Raw genomic sequence first — 17,776 nt, forward strand, 5'->3', positions numbered from 1 at the left:
ATGACTGAGAGACTGAACTGAACCGAACTGATGGCCTTTTTAGAGCTTTTAAATTTTTACTTCCAAAACTAACATGACTCTTCCAAGATTCTTCTGTATGGGCCAAGGAACTATGTTTTGAATTTTTCATAATATAAAGGAAAAGCAATGAATTTTGAGATCAGAAAGAAAGTGTTTTAATCCTGTCCTTTTTGTTTAACAAGGTGCTAAACCACTTCAGTATACTTGCCTTGAGAACCCCATGAACAGTGACAAAGGGCAAAATGATAGGATAATGAATGGACAGGGAGCCCTGGCGTGCTGTGATTCATGGGGTCGTGGAGAGTCGGACACGACTGAGCAACTGAACTGAACTGAATTAATTAATCTTTATGAACCTCAATTTTTTCATATATAAAAGTGAGGGTAATGCTTTCAAGAATTTTTGTGAGGAAAAAAATCTTCATGATACAGGCAAGCACCTAGCATTTACAGGTACTCAGCAGACATGCCAAAAATATATCATGTTAGAATAGATTACTGGCACAACCTGTGAAATGAGGTTATGACATGGAACTTTTTGTAAAGGCCACAAAGAGTAAAAAGCCAAAGTTATACATTTCACTTCTGTCTTCATCTACGCATTTCATTTAGTCAATAATCATTTACTGAGTGACTAGCATTCATGGGAGACTAGGTGCTAGGAATTCAAAGATATCTATTTACTGACCTCAGAGGTAGAAAATGTAGTTGTAGGAACAAATGCATGAGAATGAAATTATTTTAAAATGCAGTAAGAAACTTTTAATCTAGAGACTTTGTTACACTGACCAGATACACTGATCTTTTGTGATCAACTTTCTAATTCAAAAATGACTTAATTTATGTGTAGGTTAAAAAGACTGGGCTTCTGAAGCTCAGAATCACTTAGGAGGACCACATAAAGGATGAGTAGTTGGGAATCTGGTTCCTCACTCCCCACCTCATCCCAATGTAAGCAAAGCAATTCTGATATCATCATTTTTATACAATGAGGTTCAATATAATAACATATTGACAGGTTCAATATACTGTTGTCCAGGGAAAACAAATAAAGCTTAAAAGTCACTGATAAGAATAATTATTTCAGTAAAGCAAACTACTCAGGTTAAAATATCATATAATTAATGCATATATAATCTTTAAATTTTACCACAGGTATTGTGGGAAGATCATTCTGTACAAGTGACATTTGATCTAAAATCTGAGAAATGAAAAGAAATAACTATTCAAAGAATTCAGGGAATAGCATTCCAGGCCACAGGAATAATCATGCAGAGGCTCTGAGTCACTAAACAGTTTCAAGGGAGAAAAAAGACAGCAAGTGTGGCTGAATGATTATAGATGAAGGGGAAAGTGGAACAAGATAACGCGGAATCAATTGGTGGGTTTGAGATAGGCACAGTCTTGCAGGTCATAGTACAGTTTGTATTTTATTCTACAAGCAATGAGAAGTCACCAAAGGAAATAAGCAGAGGAGACTTTATGAAAAATTACTGTGGCTTCTATGTGATAATGGATTGTAAGGGAGCAAGGGGAGGAAAATGAAACCAGTCTAGAGATAACAAGTAAAGGGGAAAGCATGGTATCTTGGATTATGGTGATAGCAATGGAGTTAGAGAGACATGGATATATTTTGAAGACATAATCTTCATTAATTTGCTGTATTTGATGAATTGAATTTGATGTACTGAATATGGTAGATAAGAAAGGAGAAGAATCAAAGATATAATCCCCCAATTTTGTGAGCAATGGATAGTAACACTGATGGAGACAGTGAACACTAGAGAGGAAAAAAAATCAAGAAATCTGTTTTACACATTGTAAATTTGAGATGCCTGTTTGACAACCCAGTAGATAAGTTGGTAGCTATATATTTTAATAATAATAAAATAACAATAATAATAGCTAAGAATTGTTGAGTACCTCTATTACATAAGAAGCATCATTCTGAGTGTTTTGCATTTAGCATTTACATTATAATTTACCCCTTAAAACAACATATGAAGTAAATATAATACTGTCCGTATTTTATAAATAGGACTAAGGCACAGCAAGATTAAGTGAGTGGGTCATACAATTGTATGGAGCTGGAAACAAGCCCAGATAGTCAGGCCTCAGGCTCTGTCATCTAACTTCTAACTTTCATGGTTCACAGGACTCTGGGGCCCAGGAAAGCAGTCTCACTTATAAACAAATATAAAATTTATGAGTTATTTATTAACTTATCAACTTTTACATTCAAGATGCATTAACTGAGCACTTGCTATGTGCCAAGTTCTGCTCTAATGAATAAAACAGGTAAAAGTCTGGTCCTCAGGAAGTTCACAATACATCAGAAGGTTATAAGCATTGTGAAGAAAACTAAAAATGTGTAAGGACAGCAGAAGTGTCTAGAGTTGGAATATTATTTTACACAGCAAAGCCAATATTCCCTCTCTAAGGGGGTGACATCTGAGCAAAAAGATAAAATAAAGGTATAAGCTGTGCATGTATCTGATAGATGAAAGTATCACAGTAACTACAAAGGCCCTGGGGCAGAAGAAGTACACTTACCATGTTCTACCTTCTAGAACTAGGATCTAAAGAGGACCTTTGAACTTGACCTATCCTGGCAGTATTCCTCCTTAAAGGTGAAATATGTACATGGATATGAGACCAGGAAGTTGTAGGAATGGGGTAGGGGTTATAGGGAGTGGGGGAATAGCTAAGAGCAGAGCCCTGGGTTCCCCCTAAGGGTCCATATGCCCCAGTTTGCTTAACCAGTTTTCTGCTTTGTTCTATTACGACTACGTGTCTATGTTAAAAATATTATTAGAACCAGAAACATGCCATACTCTTTCCATTCTTTTCCCTTCCAGCCTGCCCCACGTTCAGTAGAGTTCCAGTTCAGTTCAGTTGCTCAGTTGTGTCCGACTCTCAGCAACCCCACGGATGTAGCATGCCAGGCCCCCCTGGCCATCACCAACTCCCCAGTTTATTCAAACTCATGTCCATTGAGTCAGTGATGCCATCCAACCATCTTATCCACTGTTGTCCCCTTCTCCTTCTGCCTTCAATCTTTTCCAGCATCAGGGTCTTTTCAAATTTGTCAGTTCTCATCAGGTGGCCAAAGTATTGGAGTTTCAGCTTCAGCATCAGTCCTTCCAATGAATATTCAGGACGGATTTCCTTTAGGATGGACTGGTTGGATCTCCTTGCTATCCAAGGGACTCTCAAGAATCTTCTCCAACACCACAGTTCAAAAGCATCAATTCTTCAGCTCTCAGCTGTAACAGACTGGTTCCAAATTAGGAAAGGAGTATGTTAAGGCTGTATATGGTCACCCTGCTTATTTAACTTACACGCAGAGTACATCATGACAAACACTGGGCTGGAAGAAGCACAAGCTAGAATCAAGATTGCCAGGAGAAATATCAATGACCTCCGATATGCAGATGACACCACCCTTATGGCAGAAAATGAAGAGGAACTAAAAAGCCTCTTGATGAAAGTGAAAGAGGAGAGTGAAAAAGTTGGCTTGAAGCTCAACATTCAGAAAACTAAGATCATGGCATCTGGTCCCATCACTTCTTGGCAAATAGATGGGGAAATAGTGGAAACAGTGACAGACTTTATTTGGTGGGGAGAGGCTCCAAAATCACTGCAGATGGTGACTGCAGCCATGAAATTAAAAGAAACTTCCTTGTTGGAAGAAAAGTTATGACCAACCTAGACAGCTTATTAAAAAGCAGAGACATTACTTTGCCAACAAAGGTCCATCTAGTCAAAGCTATGGTTTTTCCAGTGGTCATGAATGGATGTGAGAGTTGGACTATAAAGAAAGCTGAGAGTCGAAGAATTGATGCCCCAGGTTAAACTTTCCCATATGAAGCAGCTCTGAAACCATGTCTTGTACACTTCAATATCTGCTGACAAACTACTTGCACGTGAACTGCCTGCCTGTCTGGATATCTAAGATTATTGATGTTGAACTGTCTCTCATTGTACATTTTCACTGATCACTGGGTTAGACCCTCCAGGAAGAACTCTTTGCCTACTCACTAACAGAGACTCTGGATTCCATTTTTATCTCCTAAACTGGATTTTCTCCAAGTTTATGTATGCTTATGTATTCTAAACACCTGCTCCATTCCAGTGGTTCAATCTAATTTCAGGTTTCTCTGCCAACAAAGGTCCGTCTAGTCAAGGCTATGGTTTTTCCCATGGTCATGTATGGATGTGAGAGTTGGACTGTGAAGAAAGCTGATCGCCGAAGAATTGATGCTTTTGGTGTTGGAGAAGACTCTTGAGAGTCCCTTGTACCGCAAGGAGATCCAACCAGTCCATTCTAAAGGAGATCAATCCTGGATCTTTAGTTCATTGGAAGGACTGATGCTAAAGCTGAAACTGCAATACTTTGGCCACCTCATGCGACGAGCTGACTCACTGGAAAAGACTCTGATGGTGGGAAAGGTTGGGGGCGGGAGGAGAAGGGGACGACAGAGAATGAGATGGCTGGATGGCATCACTGACTCTGTGGACATGAGTTTGAGTGAACTCCGGAAGTTGGTGATGGACAGGCAGGCCTGGCGTGCTGTGATTCATGGGGTCGTGGAGAGTCAGACATGACTGAGCGACTGAACTGAACTGAACTGATTGCAGTAGATGGGCAATAATCGGCCATACCTATATCTATTCTTAGAATTAATTTAACAAAATTATTTACCACTATTGAAAAGAGTAAAGCAAGTATGACTTCAAACTGTGTGTTCTTGGAGAGCAGTATTATATCTTAATTGCCTTTATTCCCCCGGATCTAGCCCACCTCTGGCATAGAGTAGATGCTCAGTAAATGCATTTGGATGAACAGAATAAATGAATGGCACTTTCAGGCATTTTTGAAGTAAGCTAAATGCTTTGGGGATGGTAGTACAATCTTGCCTAACTGATCTTATTTTTTTTTAAATTTTCAGCAATCAAGCTGACAGTACTGCCCTTTCTAAAAGAAAGGTAAGAGTGATCAACCTATAATTTAGAGGTTCAAGGATTGTCACTAACATCTTTTGAAGGTATGTCAGGAGTCATGAGGTGGAAGGAACTAAAAGTGGACCGTGGGATAACAAAATTACCTTCTTTCTAAGGAAAATTGAGGCTTTTCTGAGTGTGGTAATGCCTTTGTGACATTTCCCAAGCACTTGAATGATCATTTCTCTTGCCAAAGGTTTCCTCAAGAGGGGAAAATAAAGGTCCATAAAAGGGTCTGTTCACTTGGCAATAAATTGCCTTGCATTCCATATGGATGTTTGCATTTAAAAAGGTAGTGGTTTAAATGGCAATTACAAGGATTGATATGAGTTCCTAGCACACAGAAAGGTAGTCAGATTTGTTTACAAATTTATATCACAAGTCATGGGGGAAAAATAATTTTACTTGTAACTGGTAAAAATATGGCAAAAATGAAAGTTCCTAGGAATTATTGAAGGCTTAAAGCATCAGACTGGTTGTATGATTATGACATGCATGCATGCTAAGTCACTTCATTCGTGTCTGACTCTTTGTAACCCTATGGACTGTAGCCTGCCAGACTCCTCTGTCCATGAGATTCTCCCGACAAGAATACTAGAGTGGGTTGCCATGCCCTCCTCCAGGGTATCTTCCCAACACAAGGATCAAACCTGCATCTCCTGAGGCTCCTACATTGCAGGCGGGTTCTTAACTACTGAGTCATCAGGGAAGCGTATGATTATGAAATCAGCTACTAATGTTTAAATGTCATTTTAAAATGAATTACTATATTTTTTAACAAAAGACCTCTGTTTTGCCTGGTTTCCTTTTTACTGCACTTATTCATCAAATCACTACCAAGAACCAGCTATGTAACAGGCACTCTGGTGAGCACTATAATAGAAGGACAAAGCCTCTAACCTCAACAATTCTCATTCCAGTTAAGTAAAAGAAATTATGAGACACCCTATTTATTATCTCATATTTTATTAAATTAACAAAAATGATCAGCTAGTTTGGAGATAGGGACCCAATCACTTGCTTATTCAAGAATTTTTGGTACAATACATGGATTATCTCTATATGTTATTTCTCCTCCTTTTTAGTCCTGCTGCTTAATATTTCATTTTTTGCTACTCAGCAACATGTTCATGAGCAAATAGTTTGAGAAAATTAAAGAGGTTAACTAAATCATTCATCTGATAGATTATGAAGAAACATTTTCATGTTTAACTAATAAATATATATGTGTAAACTGTTTTGAATATCCATAAAACTGAACTGAAAAATAGCTCAAAAGAAATTTAAATAAAAGGTAATCCAGTAATTCACAGAAGAAAAGATGTTTAGCCTTATTATAGTAAAGAAATGTCACTTTAAACAGTAAGATGCCATGTTTCACCTGTTACACTGATAACAATTTTCAAGATTGATAATGTCTAGTTGAAGAGGCTATCAAGAACCCAGAGAACAACACAAGGTCTGGTTGCTCTCCTTCACCACCAGGAGGACATCCAAGCTTTCTCTTAAAGTGTGATGCCTTTATGAGCAGAGGAGGGGGAAGGGCTCGAAGAAATGGGGATTTCCTAAAATAAACCAAAAAGAAACTTTTCACTTTAAATCTGAAAAACCAAAAGAAGATTGATGTCCATGGGGTAAAAATACAGCAAAAACAAAACCTCTTATGTATTACTGTTATCCTACTTCTGGGCTTCCCTGGTGGCTCAGACAGTAAAGAATCTACCTGCAATGCAGGAAACCTGAGTTCAATCCCTGGGTTGGGAATATCTCCTGGAGAAGGGAACTATTACCCACTCCAGTATTCTGACCCGGAGAATTTCATGGACAGAGGAACCTAACAGGCTAGAGTCCATGAGGTCTCAAAGAGTCAGACACAACTGAGTGACTTTCACTATGCATGCTTATATATTACTGTAGGAACAAACAATTTAGATAATGTTTTAGGAACAGAATTTGGCAATATTTAACAAAAATTTAAATGCATATATCTTTCACTAAGTAATTCTACTTTTAGAAATCCATCCTACTTACACCAGCTCTCAGAAAAAGAGGCTGTTCATTTAGGCTTTGTTTCTAATAGCAAAACTGAAAATAATCTAAATTGTGATTTTTTTTAACTGGAATGGCTAAATAAAACATTTCACATACCATATAATACTATATAGTGATTTAAAGGAATGAGATTGAGCTTGTGTGTTGACACAGAATGATATTCCTTATATAACTTTAAATAAATGGAAAACAATTTGCAAATGATCTTCTATATGTTTTGTTTTTTTTAAAACATGAGCTTACTTTTGCTTAGAATAAGTCGTCTTGTTTGGTCACTGAGTTGTGTCCGATCCTTTTGCAACCCCATGCACTGTAGCCCGCCAGGCTCCTCTGTCCATGGGATTTCCCAGGCAAGAAAACTGGAATGGTTGTCATTTCTTTCTCCAGGGGATCTTCCTGAACCTGCAATCAAAACCCCTGTCTCCTGCATTGGCAGATTCTTTAGCACTAAGTTACCTGGGAAATCCAACTATAAAGTAAGCACCATTGTTAAATATATAACAGATGAGAAAATAGATTCATTAGTACCTTGTCCAAAACACACAACTAGAACTTACTGAGTCAGCGTTTAAATCCAATCTTTTTGATTCTTAGAGTTTTCTTCTTTAATATTGTTTCTCATTAAAAACAGAGAAATATAGGTCAAGAAATGGACACCAATCACAACTTGGTTAAGACTAAAAAAAGATATATGCAATGAAATAAAGAAAAATAATTTTTAATTAGGTTAAGATAAAAATTTTTAAGGTTCAAAAGACAGCTACATATCTTATTAGATCTGTACAACAGAGATTTGTTTGGAGTGAAAGTATATACCTCAATTTTATAGGAAAGCTTAAAACAATAAAGGGAAAAAAAAAAACTGGGATTTAAAGCCAATTTTACTATTACTTGTGCATACAGTAAGTTCCCTACATATGAATGAGTTCCATTACAAGAGCATATTCATAAGCCCAATTTGTTCAGAAGTCCAACAATGTTAGCCCAACTAACACAATCACCTATATAGTACTGCACTAACTTATGTGACTGGACATGTAAACGCACACTCATATCTTTAAAAGTTCACAACTTCATGGTTTGTATGTAATGGACAAATTGTATTTGTTCCTATATGGAAATGGGTTCTACCCATGCAATTTTAAGTTCATGAGTTGAGGAATTCCCTGGTTGTCCAATGGTTAGGGCTCTGTGCTTTCACGATGAGGGTACTGGTCAATCCCTCGTAGGGGAACTGTTGTTGTTTAGTTGCTAAGTTTTGTCGGACTCCTTGCGACCCCATGGACTGCAACATGCCTGGCTCCTCTGTCCTCCATTATCTTCTGGAGTTTGTAGCCTGGCAGGCTAGAGTCCCCAGTGTCACAGAAGAGTCGGATAGGACCTAGCGACTAAAACAACAACAACAAAACAACTTTATAGTTGTCATGTAAATTCCCTTAAAGAATGCAGGCAAAAGACATCTCACACAGTAAATGTCTACTAAAGTATTATTATAACCACTCCCCTCAACTAGATAATGTAATTGTGCATTAGCTCACATAGGATATCATAATGGTTAGTTTTATCTTTTAAAATATAAAACATATTACACTAAGTGAGAACACTTAAAAAAAAAGCAATCTAATTGCCTGAATTCTTTAAAATACCTTAAAAATGTCTGGAGATAATTTCTTCTAAAATTTTAAATGTTGGCAGGAGTTACATAGATGAATGGCAGTCTCTGAAGAAGCCATAGTACATCCCTCTCCATTCCAACATTCCAACTGATTTACTATGAGTCAAGCTTCTGATATCACCAGTCCTCCCCAGCAGGCCCACACCCATGTTCTCAGTGGATCTGGATTAGAGAGAACAAATAAACAGGCAAATGTAGACAAAATTAAATGACAGAGTTAATTTCCGTTTCCCAAGCCTGGAAATAGTCCACTGCCTTTTTCACATTCTCCTCCATGGGCAACTTTGTGCTCAAGAATGGGAGAGAAATTAAGTGTTTTCTTCCAGCAGTTGGCTCAGATGCACTCCCCAAGAACGCTGTATCATCCTTCTTGAGGTATGGGGTGGAATGTTATACAATCTAAGAAGGGGGGCCACAGCCAAAAGTTGCATCACCCAATTCTATGTTACCGAAGACTAAAAAGTGGGACACAAAAGACCCTCCCAACTTTATCCTTATGAGGCATACTTGAAGTATTTGTACACAAAAGCATTACTGAATTTGTAATTTTACCCTTTGTAAGATTATAGCAAGATTGCTTTTGTAAAGTATTTTTTAGACGGCTAGATATTTTTTCCTAAAATAGCTACTTATAAGATGTTAAGATAGGCAAATTCTGCAAAAGCTCTTCCTTTCTAGAATCTTAAAAAATACCACATCTCTTTTTTCAAATTCGATAAATTGAGCCATATTGTTAAATTAAATGACATCAGCCTTAATAATGTTCATATTTGTCAGTCATAAGATTATTGTTCTACATTTTACTTTCTTCCTGAGAGCAACATGAAAGATCAGTAAAAAATATCTTTTTTCCAGAAAAGTTTAGCAGCTTTCAGAATTTTCTTGGATATTCTATAAAAATTATCATAATAATTTTAACAGTGGCTAACATTTATCATGAGATTATTGAATTTCAAACACCATCTTCCTGCTTTATATAAATAAGCTTATACAATCTTCATAACAACCCTACCAAGTAGGCACTATTATTATTCCCATTTTATAGAGGAAGGAATTAAGGCACAAAGAGGTTTAGTAATTTCCCAAGTTACACAGCTGGTAGCTGGGGAAACCTGAATTCAAACCCAAGGAGTCTTGCTCCAGAGTCTGCTGAAATTCTAGGCCATGCTGCCTAGCTGTTCACAGACAAGATGCACTTGTGATCAGACTAGGGTCTGAAAAGGTGAACACTACAGTTCTGGTTCTTGTTACATCACAAGCTATGCTATCCACCACCCCCGAGAAGCCTAATCCCCAAAAAGTACAGCGAAGGAAATAAAAACCCATTTCAAATATACAGATTTTTTTAAATCTTACATCTTTCTGAATAGTATATGGCTTTGCCATTTTGATTCATATTTCTACCTTCTAAAAATATAAAAGTCAGACATGCATTCATTTTAAAAATTTACTCTGAATTTTATAAAAGTTCAAGATATGACACTTTATCCAGTGTATCCTGAAACCATAAAATAGCATTAGTGTGTAAGATCAATTATTCTGATTCACACTAAGTCTTTAACAAGACCTCAGGCTCAGAATACACCCTTCTCAACATGCCCAGGAACCTCCAAATCCTTGGAAACCTCTGGAACAGAGGTTGCGGACTCACAGTCCTAGAAGGCTCAGGCAGGTAACTTAAATACATAAATCCTATGGAATACAATATAATCAGCAGGAGGGGAACCTAGAGTTAACTAGAGAAGGCACAACCTATATAAAAACACTCAAATTCAACTTTAAAATACTGTGTCAAGTACATAAAATATGGCTAATAATTATGGCTAATAGCACAATAATATGTTTCTTGAGCTGACCAACCCGGCCAGAACATAGATTATGACATACTCTTTGCTATAATCACTTGTTTATTAGGTCTCAGTCCCCCGGTACAAGTTCCTGAAGGGACAGAGTCCAGCTCTTTCACCCTTATCTTCATTGTCATTCAAAAAAATACTTTTGAGCTCCTACTAAATATTCTAGAAACTGGTGTATATAACAATGAACAAAACAAGTGAATTCTCTGTACTCATGCTTTTTTGATCTTATGAGGAAATACAAAATAAATGAGTAAATAAATAAGAAAAATTAGACTATGTTACATGGCAATAAATAAGGAATATAAAGTAGATAAGACAGAGGGTTGTGGGGTGGGAGTGAGGGTTGATATTTTATAAATGATAACAGAGATCTCTCCAAGAAGGTGACATTTGAGTGAAGACATAAAAAAAATGGAGAGTGATCCACATAGATACCCAAGGAAGAGCTTCCCTTAATGTCAAAAGGAACATTAAGCACCTATGTCTTTGAGTAGGAAATGCTTTGCCTGACTGATGAACAGCAAAGAACCCAGTGTGGCTGAAGGGGAGGAAGCAAGGGCAGAGATAGGATATTGTGCAGAAAGTAAGAGAAGAAGGTGCTATTCATGCAGGGTCTGGCAGACTGTCATGATGATTTTGGCTTCTACTCTGAATGAGAAGGGAGGCCATTGAAGGAGGAACATGATCTGGCTTATATTTTAATAATATCACTGTGGCTACAAAGTTAAGAATAGATGGAAGGGGAGTAAAGGCTGACAAAGGTGACCAGTTAGGAGAGAACTTCCATAATGAAATGCAATAGATGATGGTGGAGTGGACCAGACTGGTAGCAGATAGGATGGTAAAAGGCTATCAGATTCTGTATATATTTTGAAGGTGGAGCCAACAAGACTTGCTGATAGATTGGATGTAGGGTATGAAAAAAAGAGAGGAGTCAAAATTTTGGCCTGAAGTACTAAACAGAAGAACTTATGCATTTACTAAGATGGACACGCATCACCGACTCGATGGACATGAGTTTGAGTGAACTCTGGGAGTTGGTGATGGATAGGGAGGCCTGGCGTCCTGTGATTCATGGGGTCGCAAAGAGTCGGACATGACTGAGCGACTGAACTGAACTGAACTGAAGATGGAAAAGGGAGAAGGCAATGGCACCCCACTCCAGTACACTTGCCTGGAAAATCCCATGGACGGAGGAGCCTAGTGGGCTACAGTCCATGGGGTCACCAAGAGTAGGACACGACTGAGCGACTTCACTTTAGCTTTTCACTTTCATGCATTGGAGAAGGAAATGGCAACCCACTCCAGTGTTCTTGCCTGGAGAATCCCAGGAACGGCGGAGCCTGGTGGGCAGACGTCTATGGGGTCACACAGAGTCAGACACGACTGAAGCGACAGCAGCAGCAGCAAGATGGAAAAGAACTAAGGGAGAAATTGGTCTGGGGTGAGGGAAAGGGAAGAATCAGGAATTCAGTGCTAGACAAAACCTGTGATGCCTACTAGGCATCCAAGTGGGAATGTCACAAAAACAACTGGATGTTTATGACTGAACTTTAGGGAAGACATGCAGACTGAAGACATAAACTTAGGGTTGTCCAGGGCATAGGTAATATTTAGAAAGACAGATAGGATGAAATTACCAACGACATTATTATAGAAGGAGAAGAGGTCCAGAGACTCAGAGCTTGCCAAGGTTTAGATATCAGGGAGATGAAGAGAAATGAGCAGATGAAACAGGGTCATAACGAGGACAGTACCATGGAGATGCACCACTCAAATTCCTCCTTCAAGAAAGGAGTTGCTTCCCAGTTTAAGGAAGTATGGAGATCAGATAGTCCAGTTGTCAGCTACTTTATGGTCAACCTCAGCAGTACAGACCACCTTGGTCAAAAGCAAGCTTTTCTCTTATGAGCCTACTTAGGAAAATAATATTTTCTACATGGAGGCCTATTCTGGCAATTTCGAGTTAGGTAGTACTATAGTTAGCAACACTGAGGGAACCTTCAGATGAAGACCTTAAATGAAACTCCATAATCCAATTCAACTTTCTTCCTCTTTTGAATTGTATTCTTTTTAAGTGGCACTTTAATTCTAGTAAGTTATATGTTTTTATCTAAATTAGTAACTATAAGTACTTCCCTACATTTTGGGGAAGTTCTAGCACTTCCTTGGTTATGCAATTATAGCAAAAGAGGCAAAAATACAGATAAAGACAACTTGAAATGGCTCATTTTACCCAACGACAATTATTTGCTAATTTGTCTATATTTACAACAGACAATAGAAGGCAATGGCAACCCACTCCAGTACTCTTGCCTGGAAAATCCCATGAACGGAGGAGCCTGGTAGGCTGCAGTCCATGGGGTCGCTACGAGTCGGACATGACTGAGCGACTTCACTTTCACTTTTCACTTTCATGCATTGGAGAAGGAACTGGCAACCTACTCCAGTATTCTTGCCTGGAGAATCCCAGGGATGGTGGGCTGCCATCTATGGGGTCGCACAGAGTCGGACTTAGCAGCACAACAGACAATGAGCTTCTTACAGTTAGGAACCACATGTCTTTGTATTTGTGATATCTAAGCATGGACTAGTTCTGGTAAGTGCTCAATAAAACTTTGATTAATTAATTAATTAGTGTGCCCTCACAGAGCTATCAAGAAGTAAAATGAAAATCATATAAAATTTACCTTCTCTTCCTTCTTTGGGGGTTCCCTGGTGGCTTAGAGGGTAAAGCATCCGCCTGCAATGCAGGAGACCCGGGTTCAATCCCAGAATTGGGAAGATTCCCTGGAGAAGAAAATGGCAACCCACTCCAGTACTCTTGCCTGGAAAATCCCATGGACAGAGGAGCCTAGGAGGCTGCAGTCCATGGGATCATAAAGAGTCAGACACGACTGAGCGACTTTCTTTTCCTTTCCTTTCTTTCTTTTATGGTAGAAATGCGAATAAAGAATGAAATGACAGAAAAATAAGAGGAGAGAGGCAGGAGGCATCAAAATCATACACAATTAATTAATGACTGATTATATAATTATTTCTTTCACAATTGCTCATTTACACAAAAGCCTAAAAAGTGGTGTGGTCAAACAATTTGTGCAACAGCATACCGATTTCTTTATCACCATTGTAGGCACCATCCACCAGTGTCCAACCACAGTTGAACTGTTTCGGTTACTTTTGAGAAATTGCATTATGCATCTTTAATCTCAAACATTTGTATATTAATTGGGGTTATGTATTTATAATGATCTTTTCTACTCATCATATTCCTAATCATTTAAAATATGTTAGTTACCATGGAAACAATGTCATCAACTAACGGCAAACCTCAGTGACATCCACAATTGATGAAATATGAAATCATTTAATATGATGGCTGTGCAATTTATAACAGTTACTTAGAAAGGGTTAGCTGATCTAGTGTAAAATAAATATCAGAGAAGTTGGTGGGAGGGCATTTAGTCACCATCAGAGTTTTTCACTTCTGTAATCTCAGGTGAGTTCGTTATCAGCCACCCTCTTAAAATGTATGCTTCTTATGGAAAACGTTGCCATATAAAATATCTCAGAAATGGTCCATAGATTTTAGCCATCCTCAGAAAAGATGGGAAACGAAATAAGGCAATTCACAGCCTATGCACTGCTCTTCCAAAGGATTTTTGCCTCCTCTGGCTGTGCCTTACACTGAAGTACTGATTTCTCTATCAGTGATTTCTTTATGGATGACTGACTCAGCTCAAGAAAAGCCACAAGGTAAGCAACCAATCAGGTGGTGATATTTTAGGGCAAGAGGAAAATCTCTATATAAATATTACCCCTCACCCCATCTCCTCTTGTCCATGAAATTCCACCATTTATTTTCTCTAGAAGATATCTTTTAAACTGCAGAAATTTGAGACAAGAACATATCTCAAAGATTCTCATAAGGATCCATCTATAAGAGATGAATCAGCCTGCAATGCAGGAGACGTGGGTTCAATCGCTGGGTCAGGAAGATCCCCTGGAGAAGGAAATGGCAACCCACTCCAGTATTCTAACTCAGAAAATCCCATGGACAGAGGAGCCTGGCGGGTTACAGCCCATGGGGTTGCAAGAGTCAGACACGACTTAGTGAAGAGACAACAATAAGAGATGAGGAAAATTGAGCCCCTAAGTGATGAAGTGACTTCCCTGGAAAAATATCAAATAAAGAACACAGCTAAATAAAATCCCTGTCTCCTAACTCATAGGAATAGCACTGGGAGCCTATAAAAGGGGTGTAGGGAGAGAAGGAAAAATGGGAACAGGTAGTATGAGATGTGATCTCAGGGAACATAACTGAAGAACCATGGAGAATAAAATAGGAAAGGAAGAAAGCCAATACAACAATGCTTAGTGAATTGTTTGATATAGGATACTACAAGGCAGTGGAAAAGAACCAGCCACTAACACCTACAGTAACATAGGTGAACCCCACCAGCATAATACTGAGTGTAAGAAGTGAGACCCAAAATAGGATATAAAGTATGAATCTATTTATATAAAATTTTAAAACAAAGGGGACACAAGCTAGTATTCCAAGATACTCTAAATATTCTTTATATTGAATTTTGTGGTAGCTACATACATGTATACATATGTAAAAATCCATAAAGCTATACATATAAGATCTGTGGAGTTTCACATAAATTTTGCTCAGCTTTTTAAAATCTTTTTAAAAAACTTTATTGAGTTGACCAACACTATAGGCAATAAATGTTTAATTCTGCCAGGATCTTCGAGATGTTATTTGCAGACTATCTTAAACCCCAGTTTTCTTGCCTGGAGAATTCCATGGACAGTGAAGCCTTGTGGGCTGTAGTCCATGGGCTCACAAACAGTCAGACACAACTGAGTGACTAACACACTTTATTTGTGGAAGGGTACAATATGGGTACACCCTTAATGAAAGGGTGACCTTAGTAAAAACAATGAAAAAAATGACAAGACAATAAAGTTATGCTCCAAATAATATATATCCTACTTGGTCCTGTGATGTTCTAAACTCATTGATCTCCATAAGAAAAGCATTATGTGTGTGTGGAAAGTAGAGGAATGGAAGGGGTTGTACCACATTCTCCAGTTTTCCGTTTTCACAGAGAGACATGGTAGATCGGAACAAGATCAGTATTACTGGAGATAACCTGGCCAATGAGAAGATGTCTTTAATGACAGAGAGCTGAGAGACAATTAGGGGTTAAATTGAAGATTTCCCAATAATCAAATACCCTGCAATGCAAGCACTGAAACCCATTAACAACTTATGAAAGTTCCCTTTGAGGCAAGTAACTCTGAGCATTTTGGAAACTTCTTTAGAGAAGGGAAGGTCTGAGAAATGCCTTTTTTAGCAATAAAATTAAGTACACTTATATAAACTAGGCTCTCTAATGGACTCCAGGTATGTCACTGACCTGACTCTCTAGGAGGATTCAGCTGCTAGGATAACACCTTAAATTTGCTCTACCAAATCTTACCACAGGCAGAGAAAGTAACAGAGCTTATATCCATCATAAAAGCAATGTTACAGATACTATTGCTCCCTGACTAGAACCATCCTCCACTCTCCTTCCTCCTTTCTGTCAGGTAGCCCTTCCACAAACAGCAGATAGGACTCAGTCCCAGTATGACTATATATGGCTTAAACCAAACAGAAAATTGCCTCTTCCCAGTCTTTATTACTGATTCAGTGTCATATGACCATGGTACACAGCATTTCCTCTTTTTCCCAGGAATTCTCCCCTGGGTGATTTGTAAAGCCAGGAACTGTAGCCGCCATCTTATTTACAGCCTAATAAAGAACCGTACACATGGAGGAAAGTAGATGGAAGAGAAAACTGCTTGAAGTAACTCAAGCTCACAACATCTTTTGACTTATAAACACTTTCTATATTGTTTAAGACAATTTGAGCTGGATTTTCTGATGCTGCTGATTCTGTAATTTTTATTTGCTGTGTCTCTATTTTTAATAACTTTGAACCTTCACCAAATAAAAGTTGGAGAAGGCAATGGCAATCCACTCCATACTCTTGCCTGGAAATTCCCATGGACGGAGGAGCCTGGTGGGCTGCAGTCCATGGGTTCGCGAAGAGTCGGACACGACTGAAGCAACTTAGCAGCAGCAGCAACAAGCCAAATACCAACTCCCCCACTGAAACACAAGCAGGACACCCTGGCATTTCCATTTTCTGCCAAGGTTCACCATAATTTTCCATTTTTGTAGTTATATGGGATATTTCCAAGTTATCTGGAATAAAATATACATTCTTTTCAGATAAATTGACTTGTTTATATGTTCCTATATTTTTAGAATATTGTTTTGTAGTCTAGCTTCAGTGAACCTCTGCATCTACCCAAATTCATCTCAAAACATCTCTGAGGGTCTAAGCTATATCAATATTTTGGCCTAGAACATCATCTGAGGTAAGAAATTAGAAGACTAAAAGATGATATATTATTCTTATTTTTCATTTGTTTTTAAACAATCTAGCAATTAAGTATATACAAGCATGATTCTGAGTGATGACTGAGTTTAAATTAAAAGAGAACTTTTTGTCCTCCTTCTTCTTACAAAACTATTCACTTAGGAATGCTGTTAACTAAAGTGGAACAAAGATTATAAAACCTCTTATTATCAAATTGTTGTTATAAGGTTTTAATTCAGAACTATCTAGCTTCTTTATGTATAAATGTGTATTTCTATTTGTGTATAAAAATTTGTATATGAAGCCATATTCACATCCAGTTCAGTTCAGTTGCTCAGTCATGTCCAATTCTTTGCGACGCCATGAATCACAGCACACCAGACCTCCCTGTCCATCACCAACTCCTGGAGTCCACCCAAACCATTGTCCATTGAGTCGGTGATGCCATCTAACCATCTCATCCTCTGTCGTCCCCTTCTCCTCCTGCCTTCAATCTTTCCCAACATCAGGGTCTTTTCCAATGAGTCAGCTCTTCATATCAGGTGGCCAAAATATTGGAGTTTCAGCTTCAACATCAGTCCTTCCAATGAACACCCAGGACGGATCTCCTTTAGAATGGACTGGTTGGATCTCCTTGCAGTCCAAGGGACTCTCAAAAGTCTTCTCCAGCACCACAGTTCAAAAGCATCAATTCTTTGGCACTCAGCTTTCTTTATAGTCCA

Source organism: Moschus berezovskii, chromosome 3 (genome assembly GCF_049115385.1).
Source record: "Moschus berezovskii isolate FMDL1 chromosome 3, NW_MosBer_1.0, whole genome shotgun sequence".
In the NCBI taxonomy this organism is placed as follows: Eukaryota; Metazoa; Chordata; class Mammalia; order Artiodactyla; family Moschidae; genus Moschus; species Moschus berezovskii.